This window comes from Mytilus californianus, unplaced genomic scaffold (genome assembly GCF_021869535.1).
Source record: "Mytilus californianus isolate M0D057914Y unplaced genomic scaffold, xbMytCali1.0.p SCAF_12, whole genome shotgun sequence".
NCBI classification, from domain to species: domain Eukaryota; kingdom Metazoa; phylum Mollusca; class Bivalvia; order Mytilida; family Mytilidae; genus Mytilus; species Mytilus californianus.
In genome coordinates, this window is record NW_026262604.1 from 46,500,887 (window position 1) to 46,522,088 (window position 21,202).

The window sequence follows — 21,202 nt, forward strand, 5'->3', positions numbered from 1 at the left end:
ATGACGTTTAAAAATGAAACATTACATAGCGACAATATTCTATTTCATATTAATGTGTATTAAAAGCAGATAAACTAGCCAAACACTGTTTGAACTCCTGTAACTACTAATGAATATTTTGTTCGACATGTAAAATCATATTGTCTATACAAACAAATCCATGCTATGGTAAATATGTTGGAAAGAAAATATTTCTCTTAAACTTAGCTCATCAACTTTGTCCTTTTTAACTTTGTTGATTCGAACGTCACTGGTGAGTCTATTGCAGACGAAACGCACATCTGGCGTACATAATTTTAATACTGTTTTGTATATTGAGTTTAATTTTTAATTACTGATAAAAATGTTCAAACCTTAATGTAGGTTTCACAAAACATCAATAAATCATTCCATAAAACACAATCAATAAGGACAAGTATCCAATAAAACGGTTGCACTAAAAAGAAGCAAATTCCTCTATGAACGTGTAGGTTTGAAAAGGGGCATATCTCGATTCCATCCTAGATGTTTCATGCTAGCTCAAACAAAATGTATATTTGATTCGAAATACATAGATTACCTACAAATGGTCTAGAATCGTGCAAATTATGTCCCAATTACTACTAATACAGATGTGTGTTCTCATACAGTTCGTGCTAAGATTAAAATTTATTTAGAACGCACCTCATTATATATAAGAAAGAAAGATCTCACGAACATTATTATTCTGATCAGATAGGACAAGTCATAAACCGGTAAAGTAGTTTACTGTTTATATATTTATTTTTTTAAATCACTCGAAACACAGAGGTTTTTTTTTAAACATGGGAAAAAATATATAAGATTTTCGCACTACTCTTTTAAATGTTTCTACTGACGGATTTTGCCTTGAACTTGTTTTGAACTGAGCGCAACAATAAACATTCTATATCAAAAGCATCGTATATATATGATAATAAAAGGAGGAACATACTAAGGATATATTAAAAACTTGTTATTCTAAAAGTCTATAATCCTGCAATACAGACGCGCGCCTCGTTCACATGCTTATTTATGCGTTGCTTGAATGAGAACTGTTCGAGGCAAACAATTCCGTAAAGATGTGCCGAACTGTTTCAACAAAATTTGTAACGCGAATAGAATTTGTGCAAATCTGTTACTGATAGCATAAAATCAGACTTTCAGTTGGATATTTCAATTTTTAGTTTTATAATTGTTTTTGATCTTTTGAAAATTTTTGGTCATCTTATCTTTCAATGAGTTAACGATATTTGAGGTTCGGTAATCTAATGTTCTTTTAGTAATTTCTTGTCATAAGCAGTAAATTGATTTCAATTTTGATAACGAATAACAATAAATAACTCAATAGTATTAACGTTCCTCAACTTTTTATGTAATTCTTATTGAAACAACAAATAGAAAGAAAATACAAAATCAATGCCCGTTTCAAGATTGATTTTGACGTTCAGAAAATCCATAGATTTAGAAGTATGAATATTTGCTGACACTGTTGTCTGCAAAATTTTCAAACGACTTGACGAAACCTTAAGTGTGTTTGTTTATGTTATTGGTATAGTTTTACTGGCAAAATACTTGACAATTTATTTCAGAAAAATACAAATATACAAAATGATTTATCAGGGAACACATATACAGTAATCAAATATAGTTTCTAATGTGGATAAAATAGTACTTGCAAATTCATTTCATATACCTTTCCTATTTATTTCTTTATGTGTTATTTAGTAATGAGCATGTAGAGGGAAACCTAGATTTAAAAAAAAAAAATGGACACCAATCTTTCTGTTAATAGTGTATTATTCAAGTTGAAAAAAATAAAGGCTGAAAATACAAAACTAAATTCAAAATATCCTTAACCCAATTTATTATGTGTTAGAGCTAATGAAGTGTTTTAATATTAATCTACCAAATGTAGTTGAAAGGCACTGAGAAAATTTTATTGAGAAAGCGCAGATGCTATTCTTTTCATTTGCATAAATGAATGCACTTCATGTATTTGTGTTCCCAGAATGCATTACGGAAGAAATTGTTATCAGTTATAATTTGTTTTGTAGTTCAAAATGAAATACCTGTTTGCTCTACTGGTTTTGTTGCCAATTGTGTTCTGTGCTCCACAGGAAAGATTCGTTTGTAAGTTTAACTACGACAATAACAGCAAGTTGTTATTTTTGTTTGAGAGTCGATGATGTTGTATAATTGGGCATCGTCAACGAAAGGACATAACACTGTAAGCGCTCATAAATAGAAAATATTATATGGCTTTTTCAATATCACATCCGTATCAATTCGAGACACCAATATAATCACAAGAGCTCTGCTCGAGGGAGTATATTTGCTGGGGATTGATACGGTGTGTGATATTGAAAAAGCTATATCATATACACTTAATTATATATTTCAAGATGATGTGTTTTTTTCATGTGACGTGACGTCATACAGATTAGGGATTTAATAAAGCCTTTGCAACGATGACTGATGTCGATGACGTGACGTCATACAGAATTAGGTTGTGATAAAGCTTTTGCAACCGTGACTCATATCGATATCATCACGGATGGCTGATACAGCACGATTGCCATTGGTCGTATTACATATACAATTCACATGTATTTACTACTAAGTATATAAAAGAAATATATATCTAACGTACGTAGACAAAGATTAACGCATTTGTAACTGATGTTGGAACATGTTACATGTTCCGAATAGGAATTTCTTTTGTTTACCTGACTAATTACTCCACTAACCCATTATCGAAAAATATGTTGCGACCCAAAATAAAAGATACCCTTCATACGTCTATTACGTTAATTTCATCAGCATCACATCAATTTGTAAAAGACTGTATGTTATATTTTAAAAAATAGTCATTAATAAAATTTAGTAAAACTTTATGATGTTCAAATGCGAGATTCGTATTGCAATATTTTTTTGTTTCATAAGTTTACCTGTTTTTAATTTTATGCGTTTTGGAAATTGACCTATACATGTTATTTGGACTTGCTTATACTATATTTTTTCTTGTGTATTTTTTTCTAATATATTTGTCTCAGATATTATCAAAAAACCATTAGGCTTGTTTGACTATATGGGTCACAAAGTAATTGATAATTGAGAAAAACAAATTTGCGTTGCTATGCGACCATTTAAAGTATGATATTCCTTTTATAAATTCTCACTATGGTAAATAACTGAGAGATACGTTTCGAATGCATTCATTAAAACATGCACAACATTTAAAAAACAAGTATACTCTTAACTACATGAAAACAAAATTCATATTTAATGTATGGGATTTCTTTAACCATGGTAACTAGGGAATTATTGACGAAACCGATTTTAGAATATAGGCAAAACATATAGATAAAGTAATATCGACGTTTACCGACGTTTACAATAGCAGTCCTAGCATCAACCCCAAAACTCCGATATCGAACCAAAGGCTGCAGCTCAAGTTCTTTAAATGGGTATAGGGATGATACAAGGGTATATATTGAAAATGCCATACTTTAATTTATTTATAATGATTTATTTATTACATTACATGTTAAGCCTGTGGGAAAAAAATGATGAAATAGAATAAATCTTGTTTTTTTTTCAAATTTGCAAGTTTTGCGTTGTAATAAAACTGTTAACATTACGTTCAATAATAAATAGATAATAACTACAGATCCCTACTCCGATGTTAGGCCACATATCTTTGGTGTTTGTTTTTTTTTTTTCGGTCAACAAAGATGTTTCATATCTATAACTGATGTCACCATACTGAGCTTAATTTTGATGATATCTTAGCCATTCTAATGTATCCAAACGCTGCACTGTTTATAAAGTTTTTAAAGCAGGAGGGTAGTTTCAGGTTATCATTCACATTGTAATTGACTCTGAACATTTATCGAGGGTTGGGGCGAATTTCCTTACAAGGCTTATATAAGTCCCTGTACAAACCCGATGGTATACTAAGTGCTCTCCGATGCATGTCATATCAGCAATATAAAAGAATGGTATCATAAAACTATATGTGATAAAGTAAACTTTTGTTATGTACTTTTTTAAGAATTTGTGAATAAACAAACAATATATGCACATTGTCGGAAACTATAAAATTTATTTGTCCGAGCATTAGAAACAGGACAAAAAAGCGTGGCTCGCGGAGCTTTTCACCTGTTTTGTAGCGAGTACAAATACATGTCCGACAATGCATATATTGTTTTTATCCTACAATTTACACCTGGCTTTTGTTGATTAAATCCAAATCATTGTTTCTGGTTTTTCAATGAACAAGCACATGTACAAATATTAATACTGATATATTTAATCGCAGATATTTGTCAAATATTGTAGTTTATATCATGTTGACATTTGTTTACAATTGAATTGGTTAAAACATGCATCCATTATAAACAAAAATATATTGATCTCCGTTGGTATCAAAGTGTCGACCTTGACATTTTAAATTGTATTATTGTGTAGAAAATAATAAAACAAACACACAAACTTTGTGTCAGTGGCCAATGTGATATTTATTCATACAAGGAACTCTAGTCAATCCGCTAAAACAAGGTGGTCTGCTGTTACCTAGAAATGAATCTTGACGACAGGCAACCTGCGGCTTTTTGGTAACGTAAAAAGAAGCCGCTCACGTAGTTATACACAAATGTGTGTGCATAAAAAATCACATCAAAAGAAAAAAAAACAATATTGGTAATACGGTCAGATAAACAAAGAATAGCAGAAGAAGAAAAAATTATGTTGAAAATTGTCACTGCCTGGAAAAGGCTTTGCAAGATTAAGTATCGTGTTGAGAAATTCGTGTCCTCTGACAATGTGTCTTCTGATCTTCGTAGGCAGCAAGATTTTCAACGCTGGGAAAACGATTCGAATAAATTTAAAAATCCTTAATCATCAGTATTCAAATCTATATTATGTGATGGGAAAATGATAACGTTTTTTACTTAGTGATTAAAACATCGATTAAGAAACATTACCAGTACAAGACAGTTAAGATGTTTATGCTTTAATAACCGCAGAATAATAATAATAAAAAGACAGCTATGCAGTTCACTTTAAACTCTCATTTTTCTTGTATGAAATTTAAAACTAATATTTTTCATAATCTTTTATTTATTTACAGTGGACACCTTCGGACTTGACAAAGTAGTTCAAGAGGTCGAACAGTTTGCCCATTCAGGAATGGCACAAGGTGCCTGTGAAACTGAGTGCCAAAACCTTGTTCACGGATTTGTAGCAACTTTCTGCGGACCAGCCTGTTCAACGTATGTACATTTATTGATATCGGTGCAACTCCAAGGCAAATTCAAAAAGGGGGCAGTCCATAAAAACTGACAAAATCAATAAACGGAACAAATGAAAAACAACTGCCATATATTGACTTAGTACAATCATTTTCCTGAGGGAAACGGTTGGTTTTAGCTGGTTTTATATCAAAATCACTTCTGATAGACTCCTCAGTATGCATTGCTGTGGTCCTGGTATGGTTTAAAACAAAAATCAGATGTGGCATGATTGCAAATGAGACAATTATCAACCAGAGACAAAATTACATTTGTGTCAGCAAATTAAGGTCAACTTTAACAATTAGCAAAACCCAAAGCGTATAGTAAGCAAGGTTAACTGTGGGAAAATTTAAATGATTAAAAATAACGGTCTGACATGTGCTTAAACAATAGACACAAAAAATATGACCAACAGCAACCAACAGAAACCAAAAAGAATGACAAGGCTCTTCAAATTGACAGGCACAACTCATTTTTACTTATATTATCGATGAATACATTTTAAACTAAGATTTGAACCTTAACAGGAATGTTTTTTTACCTTAAATGGTTCTGGCATTTCTTTTTATGTATTTGTAATCAACTAGCTCCTCAAGACATAATAGTTAAGTATTTGGACTTCCTTGGCTTCAGAAATTGTTGGTTAAGCGTTCCCGGTGTTACTTTAAAAGCGCTTTAGACGCACCAAATCTATAAAATGCTATTTTCATTTACAGTGCTTCTGTAATATAACGAATCCCATATTTTTGTTTTCTTAAAATTTACAAAAGCGTAGCAAATAACATAATGCTTTCATCTGACATTTTTATACATGTACTTTATTCTTTTTCAGCGTCCTAAAATTAATACCAGCTGCTAATTAATAAAAGTCTACAGTAGTTTTGTTTTGTTTTACACTAGTCATTTTCGGGCGTTTCATAGCTTGCTGTTTGGTGTGAGCCAAGTTTCCGTGTTGAAGGCCGTAATTTGACCTATAATTGTTTACTTTTTACATATTGTGACTTGGATGGAGAATTGTCTCATTGGCACTCATACCACCTCTTCTTATATCCATCACATCTTCTTATTTCTACTTATTACAATATAGACCAACAATATTCATAATATTATATACATGTGCTAGTATTTGACTGACTACCCGTCCGACACACATGAATTTACACCCAAGTTTTTGGTTGGGTGGGTTTTATGAAGATTTTGTCCAATAAATTATGATTTCATCTGATTCCCCTAAGATATTGTATATTCTTTAATGGTATATTTTTACCCGATGTACAAGATTTAAACATCGGTAAACGGCCAGTATACCGTTTATTAAAAAAATATATATGTTAATGAAATACGTGTTACAATTCAACAACACTACTTCCTAGCAAGTTAAATATTCATTTTAACCCGCCGGGGTGGTAGAAAGTAATTTTATTTCACGTCAAGACATACTAGCACTTATAAAATGTATACATTTGGTTTGGCACTGAACGGTTATCACTATTTGTTATCATTTCAATAATGAAAACATCCACGATCATTAAAATTTTTATGCAAGATTGACCAAATTTCAATCGTGAATCTTAAGTGAGACGAATATACAAATGTTACAGTCTGTTAATATACTAATAACATGTCTACGAAGAAAATCCAAACAACAATAACAAAATATAATATCAAAAGCTTAAGTCTGACACGATCTCCAAATGAAAACCACTGCACCCGAAAAGAAAGCAAATTTTTGTTCTGGGCACCATCGTGTTACTTTTTGAAAGTAGAAATCAGTGTTATAGAAGCCGCATTCCGTAATGTCACAAGGGAAAAGGGAAAAGGGGACGTTATCGTGGTAACATCCCGTCGTCTTATGAACACATTGTATTACATGCAATTAAACATCTGTGTAGGGCGCCCGTTAAGCGTTCTCAGGATAACTTCACATTTACCGTTTTGAAATTATAACTATAATGATAATTGTTTTTGTTAGCACTAACCATTTACCGAGGAAAATATGATAGAAAACACAAGGCATGCGTTATCTTATAACATGGGATAAACATATTTCATATACAGGCGCTGCTGGAATGTTGCTAAATAGAATTGAATTGAAAGCTCACAAATTGAAAACAAAAATCATTAATAGGCGCTGTTGGAACGTTGCTAAATAGAATCGAAAATTCACAAGTTGAAAATTGAAATCATCTATTCTGTCGTCAAGTTTATTTCCTATCTTGACCCTCACTAACATTTTTAACGTATTGATTTTGATGAATTATATAATGATAAACTATCATCTAATTCATTTTACAATTTTCACAAACACAGATATTAGTACTACGAAATCAATTGTTTCCTAAGCTAGCGTAAACTTTTCTATATATAGCCACAACACGGGACAACGGTATTTAATAGACAAAACATTATTCGAATATATATAAACTTTGGAACTCTACGTGTCTTATTCAATAAAAGATGTAACTTAAGTCTTTCTCAAAACAACAAAATTTGTTCAGCTGAGAATGTTTAAAAAGTAAAATAACAAACTCCGAGGAAAATTCAAATCGGAAAGTCCAAAATCAAATGCTCTTACACATCAAACGAATGGAAAACAACTGTCATATTCCTGACTTGTTACAGGCATTTTCCTATGTAGAAAAAGGTGGATTGAACCTGGTTTTATAGCTAGCTAAACCTCTCACTTGTATGAAAGTCGCATAATATTCCATATGTGCTTTTTTTAGTATCGGTTCTTTTTAGTTTCATACTGCTCCTTGAAAAAACTGGAATTTTTATATTTTTTGTAATGTTTGTTTCAATTTGCATGCAGCTGTCTAATGTGTCTTGAATGTTGTGCAACCGTCATTTATCTAAAAATAAAACCAAAATAATCTATCATTGCAACATAATTATAAGGCCACTACTTATTTTTGTACGACGAGAACATATCTATCAGAAAGGGTTTCACCCATAGACAATTGGACGTAATATATATATATATAAACGAGTCTAAATTGAAAACAACGTTCAAACCTATGATTGCGTTAGAAAAAAACCGCAATTTTTATACGTGAGCATGCAAAACAAATTTCTTGGTAGGGGGGTCTAAATACAGCACAAACAACATTTTCCAATATATATATATATATATATATATATATATATATATATATATAGGTACATTATACATAATTTCAGAAAAAGACGTAATTCAAATCAATAATTGAATAAGAAACAACTATACTGATTGACGAGAAAGAGGCAATACAAATTCAGACATGCATTTATGGAAATAAGACATGTAGGCAATATCTGTTTTAGTTCATTAATGAAATATAAGTCTGAATAGGGATGATGAAGCTAAGATCACTCTCCTTTATAAAAGTTTATTGATAAGTAAGTCGTTCCATTGTTTGTATAACAAAGGCAACAGTGGTACACCGCTGTTCAATAGTCATAAATCAATTGAGAGAAAACAAATCCGGGTTACAAACTGAAACCGAGGGAAACACATCAATTGTAAGAGGAAAACAACGGAACAGCAGAAAAACTGAAGTGCAACAAAAACAAACGCCAACATACATAAAAACGGACTATTTGATAACAACTGCCATATTTCTGACTTGGTACATGACATTTTAAGAAAAAATGGTGGGTTGAAACTGGTTTAATGGCTAGCCAAACCTCCCGCTTATATGGCGATGTTAAAAAGTATCGCTAAAAAGACAACACTGTACGTAACAGGAATACAGTACAAGCTAACACAAGAACACTTAGCACAGAGAAATGCATGATACGTTGCTTTTTGTCCGACATTTAATTTTTGTTCGGTTTTGCTTTTTGTCCGATAATTTGCTTTTTGTCCAAAACTTTTGCTTTTTGTCCAAAACTTTTGCTTTTTGCCCGTTGCCTTCGGTCCGTTTTGTTTTATGTCCGATATTTTTTTTTCGTCTGACTCTTTTGCTTTTTGTCCGTTGCATTCGGTCCGTTTTGCTTTTTGTCCGATATTTTTGCTTTTAGTCCGACACTTTTGCTTTTTGTCCGTTGCTTCCGGTCCGTTTTGCAATTTTGGCTCACCTGGACTATAGAGCTAAGTGAGCTTTTCTCATCAATTGACGTCCGTCGACTTTATTAACTTTTTACAAATATCTTCTTCTCTGAAACCACTGGGCCAAATTAGACCAAACTTGGCCTAAATTATCCTTAGGGTATCTAGTTTAAAATTGTATCCGATGACTCCGCTCATCAACCATGATGGCTGCCATGGCTAAAAATATAAAATGGGGGTAAAATGCAGTTTTTGGTTTATATCTCTGAAACTAAAGCATAAGACTCAAGTAAAAATATTCATCAGGTCAAAACCTATCTGCCCTGAAATTTTCAGACGGATCAGACAACGCGTTGTTAGGTTGCTGCCCCTGAATTGGTAATTCTAAGGAAATTTTGCAGTTTTTGGTTATTATCTTAAATATTATGATATAGAGATAAACGGTAAACAGCAAAAATGTTAAGAAAAGAAAGAAATACAAATAAGTCAACATGATCAAAATTGTCAATTGACCCAATAAGGAGTTATTGCCCTTAAAAGTCAATTTTACATAATTTTTCGTAAAATTTGTAATTTTTAACAAAAATCTTCTCCTCTTAAACTACTAGGCCAAATTAAACAAAACTTGGCCTAAATCATCCTTAGGATATCTTATTTAAAAAATGTATTCGATGACCTCGCCCATCAACCAAGATGGCCGCAAAGGCTGAAAACAAAACGCAGGTGGTTAAAGGTCCGTTGATGTAGGACCTGAGGTATCTTGCAAATAGTTCCCAATATGCGGTAGTAATAATATGATCTAAAAATAGAATAAACTAAAAATACATTATTCTAATTTCTATTTACACTGTGACAGTACGCATGAGATCCTTAAAAAAATAAAAGATACAATCCTAACGTATATAATTATGCTGTAATAAACTAATTTCTTCAATCTAAATGTAGGAATTCGTGAACATGATGGACATTGCATAGTTTATGTCATGTATTTGTTAAAGTGACCTGAGGTAACTTGAGTTAAATGGGTTATATTTGTTGGGTTTTTTTTTTTAGGTGACCTCAGCCTAGGTCAGATACCCTTGTAATGAAAGAATGGTAGATACTATGCTAGGGTATATAATTATGCTGTAAAAAAATTTAAAATCTTCATTCTAAATGTAGGACTTCATGAACATGATAGACATTGCATGCATAGTTTATGTCATGTATTTGATAATGTGAACTGAGTTAACTTTAGTTAAATGGGTTATATTCGTTGGGTTTTTTTTTGTGACCTCAGGTACCCCTGTAATGAGAAATAAAATATACAATACTAGGTATATAATTATGCTGTACTAAACTAATTATGTAGGAATTCGTGAAATGATGGACATTGCATAGTTTATGGCATGTATTTTCTAAGGTGACCTGAATTAACTTGAGTTGAATGGGTTGTATTTGTTGGGTTTTTTTTGGGGTGACCTCAGATACCCTTGTAATGAAATAATAGTAGATCCTATGCTAAGGTATATAACTATGCTGTAATAAACTAATCTTCATTTTAAATGTAGGACGACATGACATAGTTTATGACATGTATTTGTTAAGGTGGCCTGAGTTAACTTAAGTTAAATGGGTTATATTTGTTGTTGTTGTTTTGTTGTTTTTTTTTTTTTTTTTTTTTTTTTTTTTGGGGGGGGGGGGGTGACCTCAGGTACCCCTTTAATGAAAGAATTGAAAGAATGGTAGATACTATGCTAGGGTATATTATTATGCTGTAATAAACTAATATCTTCATTCTAAATGTAGGACTTCATGAACATGATGGACATTGCATAGTTTATGTCATGTATTTGTTAATGTACACTAAGTAAACTCGAGTTAAATGGGTTATATTTGTTGTTGTTTTGGGTGACCTCAGGTACCCTTGTAATGAAAGAATAGTAGATACTATGCTAGGGTATATATTTATACTGTAATAAACTAATCTTCATTTTAAATGTAGGACTTCATGGACGTTGTATTGTTTATGTCATGTATTTGTTATGGTGACCTGAGTTAACTTGAGTTAAATGGGTTATATTTGTTAGGTTTTTTTCGGTTGACCTCAGGTACCCCTGTAATAAAAGAATATTAGATACAATGCTAGGGTATATTATAATGCTGTAATAAATGTGTTTCTCTATTTTAAATGTAGGACCTAATGACTTTGCATTGTTTATGTAATGTACGTGTTAAGGTGACATGAGTTAACTTAAGTTAAATGGGTTATAGCAGGAGAGCGGTAGTATAGAATATCATACCAAAAACTCAAGTACAATAAACAATACAGTTTCACAGAATTTTCACAGTTACTAAAGCGTGCTAAAAGTATCTAACCTAAATAAGATGCGTTAAATAATATTTGAAACTACACGTAAATATCGATGGGCGACTTCAGAGTAGATTTCATGGATCAACGCTCTCTGCAAATTGAAAACTCTTGCGCTAATTAGTTGAGGGGGTCCGGATGTGGTCACTGTTGCAAGGCTAAATTTCTGTCCTTATTCAATATGCCCTCATTTTCCAGTGGTATTCCAAGTTTCACATCCAACCTCACTGTCGACCTCCTATTGCAAGATCTACCCATTGTATTTAAAATGTATGTGTTGTCGTCATAAACATGCATGAAATATTTGCCACTGGGCGTAAAGCAAACAATCACTCAATAATAGTGCAAAAATGTTTTGTTTATTTTTTTTTGGGTTATTTTTTTACTACATAACTGAACACTTATAAATTTTTTTTCAAATATTTCTTTACTATGGTTCTTATCTACCGTTTTATTACGATTTATAATATATGATTATGTCAGGCGATTATAAAACTAAAAAAAGGTAAAAGTTTTTGTTCAAGGTGTTTATGCTTCATGACGGATGACTAAATTAAAAGTGTTTGTTTTCATATAATATATTGTATTTCAATTTAAGAATGATGATCAACCTTGCGAAATTATCTCATCTTTATACGTTTTAATCAAGCCACTCAAACCTACATAACCTGATGCTAAAGATATTACATTTAGACTATTTAATACGATTTTATTCATTGAAGTTTACAGGCATAGTTTTTTATTAAAAAAAAAAAAACAAACAAAACAAGATTTATTAGTTAATTGGACTGAACAGACAACACTGCATAGTACAGTCATCAAATACAACCAACATTGTCCACCCATTGTATTTAGTATCCAATACGACCCTCCAAACTTATTAAGAAAAAAAAATAACCATAAAAAATGAAGAATTTCAGACGAACCATTAGCGACTAGCATGTACGCCATACAACCATTTCACATGATAAAAAGCATTGACTCACGAAACATGAAAATGAGGTCAAGACAGATGATATCCGTTCAAATAACAAGCATTACATATGCTAATTGTAGGTGACCCAATGCTGAAAAAGTATATCACACAAAAAAAGGAATTATGAGAACATAACATTGACCAATGGTCTGTTGAAATTTTCCGGTCGGACATGTACGCCCTACAACTCACCTGTACACGAACGAAACCATGAAACCACGAAAAAGTAATCAAGCACAATGGAAAATTATGTCATTCAAACATAAGGCATTTAGTATATACAAAATTTGAATCATTCAGATCTTATCTCAATATGATTTAACAATAACTGTTCATTGACATACTGGTATAAAATTCAGAAAAAAAAACAAAGTGATGGACAGCAACATGGCTTAACAATTCAGTCGCTGAAAAATGATCTAGTGGACAAGGCCTGCAAATGGTCGACAAACTGAGATGTACAGATAGTAATGTAACTTTATAGAAAATATCCTTGTTTATTGTAAGTAGTTTCTAACAATCTCACTTAAGCAGAAAACTTAACATCGAAAATTGATTCACAATCACCGTTTTATAGTCGTCAAACTGATATGTACTGATAGGAATGGAACTGTATAGAAAATACCGAAACTTAACATTATAACTTGCTTATCAATTAAAAGTAGCTAGACCATGACCCAGGAATCAAGGCTTCAAAATAGTCGTCAAACTTATATGTAAAGATAGAAATGCAGCTGTATGAGTTAAGTAAAGATGGCGGCCATCAACATCATTGTCGAGTCATGGTACATCTTGGTCTTGCTGCAATCTTATGTTCCTTGTTTATGAATTTTTACATGTGCCTTCATCGATTGAATGATACATTTACAACACCAAAAAGAATTTTAAAGGTTTTGATAAGCAATATTGCTATATGACTAGAATTTATATTTGTACAATTGTACGTCTTAATGCATTGTGTGTTAGAGCTACAAGAGGAGGATTTACCAATGCCACCTGAACACTATATAACACACAGAAAAACTTTCTCCTTTTTGTAGATGTTCCTAATGCAATTTTCTTTTTCTTGATTGCATGCTGTTACATCGTTGTGATATGGAGAATGAGAATGAGTCGACAATTGGTAAATGAAATTCAGATCTTAAGTCAGCAGCAAATTCAGCAGCAAAGAAAAGCATCATTACGAATGCGGTATAACATGATTACTCTTAGCTGTATCATCGTTTTGACCGCTTGTTCAATTTTACCCAGAACTCTACAGGAAAAAATTTTGAATTTAGAATCAGTTATATATAAAATTATGAGATAATTTTGTTTTAGCAAAAACCTTTGTTAATCAGTAGTGACCATTTAGAGATATGTATTGCAAAACTAACTCAAACAGTGGTATAATGTGTATCACCTTTTTTTTAATCTGTCTGGTTCTTACAGAGAGCTGTACTTACATTTATATAAATACCTATATCAAAATTAATTAATGATGAACCTCAATACAATCTAAGCACATTTAATCCTTCAATATATCCTATTATATTATCAATTTCAACCCTATTTAGTGTCTGCGTCACAAACAATACTAGATGATCTTGATTATTGATTCTAGGTGCTGAAGTTAGTATCTTTTTCTTTCCAATTTTTGTCTTCGTGCGATATCTTTTGGATAGAACACGCTATTATAGTAGCTCCAACACACAAGACAGTACGATGTAAATGTGTACAAATATAAATCCTAGTCCTATTGCAATATTGCATGTGAAAATCAACAAAACTCATGTTGGTGTTAAAAATGTAGCATTCAACCGATGAAGGCACTTTTTTGTCGTGTGACTTTTGACGTGACGCGCTATCTATGCATACAGCTATCGGGTTTTGACTTTAACCGTTCCTGGAACAAGTGGGTCTGTGGTGCGAATCTGACAGATGAGGTTTTTACGATGTTTTTTTTTGTTAATTGTTTTCCCTTGTATTTATATTTACGTAATTTTCACTTAATCGAGAAACTTTTTTTTTTTGCGTCTTTGTCAATTTACAAAAATGTACTAGCAGCTTCAAAAACTTTTTTGTTTGCGTCTTTATTAGATTTATATTAATGTTTGTTTAATTATATTAGTCGGTTGTGATGTATATCTGTGATATATGTTTACACAGTTATGTCCGCTGGATCCCAATTTTTGTAACATTAACCTTTGATGTCTGTTTGGGTTACTCACCCAATTCTATAAATTTAACGGAACTATACACAACTGCAATACAAGTAAGACGTAAAGCCAGCTATAATGCCCGGTCTAACCTACTATTTTTTTTTTCGGGAAATGCATGTACCAAGTCCGAAATATGACCGTTGTTTTCCACTATTTCGTTTGGTTGATAACAGTTGATTTTGTCAGTTTTTTTTATTTCCCCTTTTCAGTATTTTTGTTATAATTTATTTTCAGGCAAATTCTGTTTTGGATGCCTGTTTTCATTCAAACTAACTCTATTGGAAGTGTTTCCTTTATCTTAATTTATTAAGCATACTTTATGTACCAAACGATATTCGTTATCAGTAATCACACACACAGTAGAAAATTGTCTTGTTTGCAACTTGTTTTAACATGCCTTAGGTATACAAACCCTAGCAGTTTTTTTTTCCTTTGCTCACATTTGTCATGTTGACAGTTTTACCTCTCAGAAATGTACGAATTAAATTAGATACTCAGATAATACTGTTTATTTAGAAATTTTTCGGACTTTTTATAAAGTTGTGAAAACTTTGGTAGGAGAGGTGCCGCCAACATTTAATCTTGAAAACATTAATTGTATGCATCATTCCTGGACATCGTAATAATTATTCTATCATAATTGTACATTGTTTGAAAATTGCAATCATAAATGAACGTAAAAAAATTGTAATTTCCTTTTATAGACTAAAGCAGGAAATAATAGATGTTAAAACTAGACAGAGAGAGCAGAAAACAAAAGACATACTTATAAGCGTTCCTGATTACGGTAAATCTAAAAAAAAAAATTAAAAAAACCAAGTGTGTTAAAAGCATATATGTCATTTTATTTTTTTACAATAATACTATTCTAAATTGTATTTTCAAGTTATTCGTTAAAATACTGCTAATGATATTCTGCGTGCAGACTTTCGTCTACTCGGTTTGTTTGGTAATTTTTTGTTTGGTTAATAATTTTTTATTGGCCCTTTAGAATTGTCTCGGCTTAATTGAACTAATGTTTATACTATTAAAAGTTTACCGCCAGTTTTATATGCCAAAAAAAAATATAAATAGCTAAAAAAAAAATGTTTTGTTCGTCCTGTTGATATAATATAAATTCCATTTATAAAAATAGACATTATGAAACAGTTTACACAGAAATGTCACTCACGATCACTGATTTAATAACAACGCAATAAATATATGTCCAGCAATGCTTAACAAAAGCGTTTCTCAATTATGTTTCTCTGGCTGCCTTCAAAATTAAGGATAAGAAGTAAACATATATACAGTTTTCACAAAAACAATAAAAATTAAAGAGATCAAGGGATATATATTATAAATTGTGGGCGCCAATATCCGTTACGATAGAGTCTTTTATATATCAAAAATCATATACAACATTGATACCCAAGAAGCATATTATATTACTTATATTGTTCAGATAGTTATTCTAATGCTGTTTTATTATTTATATATTTCTATTTTTTACGTTTTATTTATATCATATTTCCGGTATTTTTGGTATTTTGTTTTTCGTTTTTATTTCTATTTTTGTGTTGTCTTTCGTATACATTTATTCTATGTGCCACCTTAAGAATTGTATGCTAAATTATTATGATGCCCTCTCTGAACCTTTGTTCATTAATTTCAGAGAAAAAAGTATATATCTATCTAATAATGTAAGAAAGAGATTTGTCGCAACGATGCATCATTCAAAACAAATTATCGTCCTCAACCTGGGAAATGATATCTCGATATCAACCCATGAGCCAGTACTTCGGTTCTGCCATGAACATACATATTTTTTTCATTATTGACATTGATTGCTCCTTGCAGATACAAATGTCAGATCTTCATGCATACATATTAACCTGATTTTTTTCATATATCAGATCATAATGCATTTACGTCTTAAGGCCGCTCTGAAGTACGTCTATCATTTATGATTCAATTTTCAGAATTTAAAACTGTATTCCCATTATCAAAATGTAAAATGTTAGTTGTGTGCACGGATTTCAATATTTCTTATTCTTATTATATATATAAAGATGACAAAAAGTATTGAAATAAATAGCTACGTTAATGTTTATTAATAAATCCGGAAAAAACAGTCTTGTGAACAAACAATACTCTCCTAATAAGACAAATAAAGACTTACACAAATGAAAATGATGAAAATATGATATTATTTATGTAATGTTTACGTCAAAACGTATCTCCAATATAATTGGCCTTTTACATTACGATGAATTAACATGTGGTTATTATACGATTGACAACTAATCCTTGATGTTTTATCTATCTGTCTGTTCAGGATGAAGTGGATATTTATTGTAGCATTATGTATAATATTATTTGGAATTCATGTTTTGGCAGCAGTGACTTTAGTAAAAACAAGAAAATTAGCGAAGAACAAATTTTTTCGGTTGGCTTTTTATCTGATCATTGCTGATGCCTGTTTGATGATTGAGTATGTTTGGATGGTTATAACAATGAATATTAATGAATTAAGCATTGATGGTCCGCATCAATACCATTGTCTAGTCATGGTGCATCTCTCTCCTGCCGCTATTCTATGTTCCCTATTGATGACATTTTGCATGTGCTTACATCGTTTAAATGCTACATTTGCAACACCGAAACGAGTTTTGAAGATTTTGACAAGCAATATTGCTATAGGACTTGGATTTATATTTGTACACGTTTACGTTTTATTGCGTTGTATGTTGGAGCTACTAAACGAGCGTGAACCATTACCATGCAATCCACTATATAACACACAGAAAAACTTTCTCCTTTTTGTAGATGTTCCAAATGCCATTTTCGTTTCATTGATTGCATGCTGTTACATCGTTGTGATTCGGAGAATACGAACGAGTCAACAATCAGTAAGTGAAATGGAGAGCCTGGGCGAAGAACAAATTCAGCAGCGAAGAAAAGCATCATTACGAATGCGGTATAACATGATTACCCTAAGCTGTGTCATCGTTGTGACCGCTTGTTCAATCTTACCCAGAACTCTCTATGGTCTCTACATTAATGTTAGTGATAATATTAATGCGGAAGTAGTCCGAGCTACCAACAATGTGCTTTTACTCAATCCTTTGGTAGACCCCTTCATATATATTTTCAGAATCAAAGAAATACGCTGTCAATTTGTGTTCAAATGTTTCCAATCTAACAGAACAACACCTACGACAATAACAACGACTCAACCATCAATTGCTTCAAGATCTGCTGGTCTTATAACTTAAAACAACAAAAAAACAGCATGGACGACTTCGAGAACTTTACAACTATCCACAGACAAAATGGACATTATATTTTGATATGTTTTCTAAAGCGTATTAAAGGACAATATGATTGGAATAAATTGTATGGAATAAATGTAATTTTTTATTATTGTCCGGTATGTAAAATACATATATTTCATTAAGAATCTCTTGTGTTAATGCTTATTATAATAATTATAAGCTTTGAACCATCTTATACTTTGAAGACATAACAGAGTATTCATCTTTAGATACATATGCATAATAATTATTCATAAGCGTAGACAAGCAGTAAATAAAGTATTATTTGAAAACTGTTCATATTCAATGAGTACGTTCATCTGTTTGACAAACAGCATTGAGGACCCAAAATTCCGTGTGGTGAAATACATAAAAAGAAATACCGCAAATGGAAACGAGGTTTACCAAAACAATAAAAACTATCAATGTCAACTTTGCCGTTTAAAATGAATAACCATTGGAATTACAGGGTCGTGATATATAGAATATGTATTTTGTAAAAATTATCCACCTGCGCTTTGAGATACACCTCATTTGGAAGTACGCCAATAAATCATGGCACCATTGCTTTCCATGTTAAATTCCTCATTTTCAAGCAGGCACATCTCTTTTGTCTTAAGTTCAAATAAAGTGACAATCATTGCATGTCAAAACAACACCTTATGGTGTCTTATACTGAAAAAAAAAATCAACATACCCTTAATTGCATATAAAAGAGAGCTGTTTCCGTTAACTTTTATTGTTAGAAGTCAATGAAATTGAAAACCTTTTTTAAATATAAATGTTTTGTAGTAGTTGGTTTAATTGCAGGTTTTTGATTGCTCATGTTAAATTGTGTATTCCAAACTGTTGTAGAGTTGTAACGATTTAAATTAAATAATCTGTATAGATAGCTGTTTTTCTTTGTTTTTTTGTTTTTTGTTTTAAATATTTGTTGCCCCTAGATGTCTTTATCGGTTAAGTTTTGCCGTTGCGTGACTGTCGTTTTGATATACATCCAAATGATCTATAATTTCTACAGTTTTGATATAGACATAAAATTTTCTATATAATTAACAAAAAGAACCTTGTACATGGACTTTTTGAAAAAGAATTCTCACAAATCTAATTAAAAGTTAGCAAGAGGGACGAAAGAAACGAGAGGGACAGTCAAACTCATAGATCGAAAACAAACTGACAACGCCATGGCCAAAAATAAAAGACAAACGAGCAAATAATAGTACAGATGACACAACATAGAAAAACTTAAGACTAAGCAACACGAACCCCACCAAACACTGGGGGTGATCTCAGGTGCTCCGGAAGGGTAAGCAGATCCTGCTCCACATGTGGCACCCGTCGTGTTGTAGTTATCAATACAATATCCTTGTTCTGTTACAGTAATTAATTGATATGTCTACTATTGACATGTTTGCTGTTGCGGGAATATCGTATTGATATATACACATATGGTCAAAATTTGCTGCAATTTTGATATAGACATCTCATGTTCAATATAATTTACAAAAATAAACCATGTACAAGGACTTTTTTAATGGTGACTTCTCACAAGTCTAATCAAACGTTATGAACTTCTTAAACCGATATTCTTTTTCTGTTACAATAATTTATTAGTATGTCTATTACTGACATTTTCAATCATGAATTCTCACTTATATAATTAAATGTTTCGTACTTCATGATAAGTATTCTTTTTCTGTTAATGTAATCAATAAATAATTCAGCTATAAATATTGACTGTATAATACATGGTAAAACTTTCAAATAAGCCACACAATGGTGAGTCTTTTGTAAACGAAACGCTCTTCTAGCGTACAAACTTTTAATCCTGCTATCTATGATGACATTATTTAAAGGAACACAAATTCGATCCCAACCGTTTTCTTTTTTCTATTTGAAAACCGGAAGCTTTAACAACTATCTCCAAGGGAATTTGAATGTTGGACTATGAAAATCATTGATTTTAAAATGTAGATTCTTAAAAGAGAGAATGAATAATCAAATACTAATATGCAAGTGACATCTATGTACATGGACCATGTGTGTTTTGACTTGATCCGCTCTATTCCAGTCTGTAACCTACTGAACTTCGGATAATCCCTTTTATATGTCGAAGATAATATATTTTATTTATATTTATTGAAATCTTATACATCATTTGCTTTCAAATATTTTGCATTTGAGCATTTCTAATGAAGGTTAATCCATTAAACTCTTCGGACGCATAACATTAATGATAAAAGTGTATTTTTAGGGACCAGTTACATGTATAAATTTTTAAAAGTAGAGTTCACAAGGTTGGCTTTCATTTTTAGTAAACACTGATGAGATAACCACTGGATACGATGTAAGTTTCGAAGATAATCAATATTTTATTTAAATAAGTATCTTAATATCGAAGTTGACGTCTTTTTGAAGAGCTGAACTAAAAAAAAAGAAAACATCGTAAACGTTCGATTTTAGATAGATAGTTAAAGGTAAATTGTGGGGTCTTGGTAGCCGAGTGGTCTAGGTAATCCTTACTGAGGTTGTGAGTTCACATCCCTCAGTAGGGAGATGAATTTGACTCCAATCTTATTTGACTAGTTATGTCAGTTGTCCAGCCACAAGTCAATGGTTTTCTCCAGGCACTCCGACTGCCTTCACCAATAAAACTGAGCACCGCGAAATAGCCAATTGTTCTGAAAGTGGTGTTAAACACCAATCAATCAATCAATCAATTTAGGCAGTTTATCAATCTGCACATTTAAATAAAAGAGAGGGGTAAAAACTATAAATCGGATGGATAATTTGATTCAGAATGACTTACGGTCAAATAACTATCAGTTAGGTTTAACTGATATCTGTACATGTACATGTGCATGTGATTGTCAAAATATGAGATTATATCCACACGGTTCACGTCTATATTTAAGTTACCATAAGTTTGATATAACTTAAATGGGTTGTTAGCTCCCCTTTTTATTACCAGATTTAATACTTGTATATTTATATTTCATTTAATGTTTTATCATTACAAAGTATTTAAATTATATAGATTTTGGTATTTATGATT

At 31.6% G+C, this 21,202-nt stretch overlaps 1 long non-coding RNA gene across 1 annotated transcript; it reads left to right on the plus strand.

Moving 5' to 3' along the window:
• The first annotated feature begins 2,053 nt into the window (after positions 1 to 2,053).
• LOC127721913 (uncharacterized) lies at positions 2,054 to 6,150 on the plus strand. The gene is made up of 3 exons (XR_007991529.1): positions 2,054 to 2,130; positions 5,132 to 5,273; positions 6,127 to 6,150. It is a non-coding gene; the product is annotated as an uncharacterized LOC127721913 (long non-coding RNA).
• Positions 6,151 to 21,202: the final 15,052 nt, after the last annotated feature.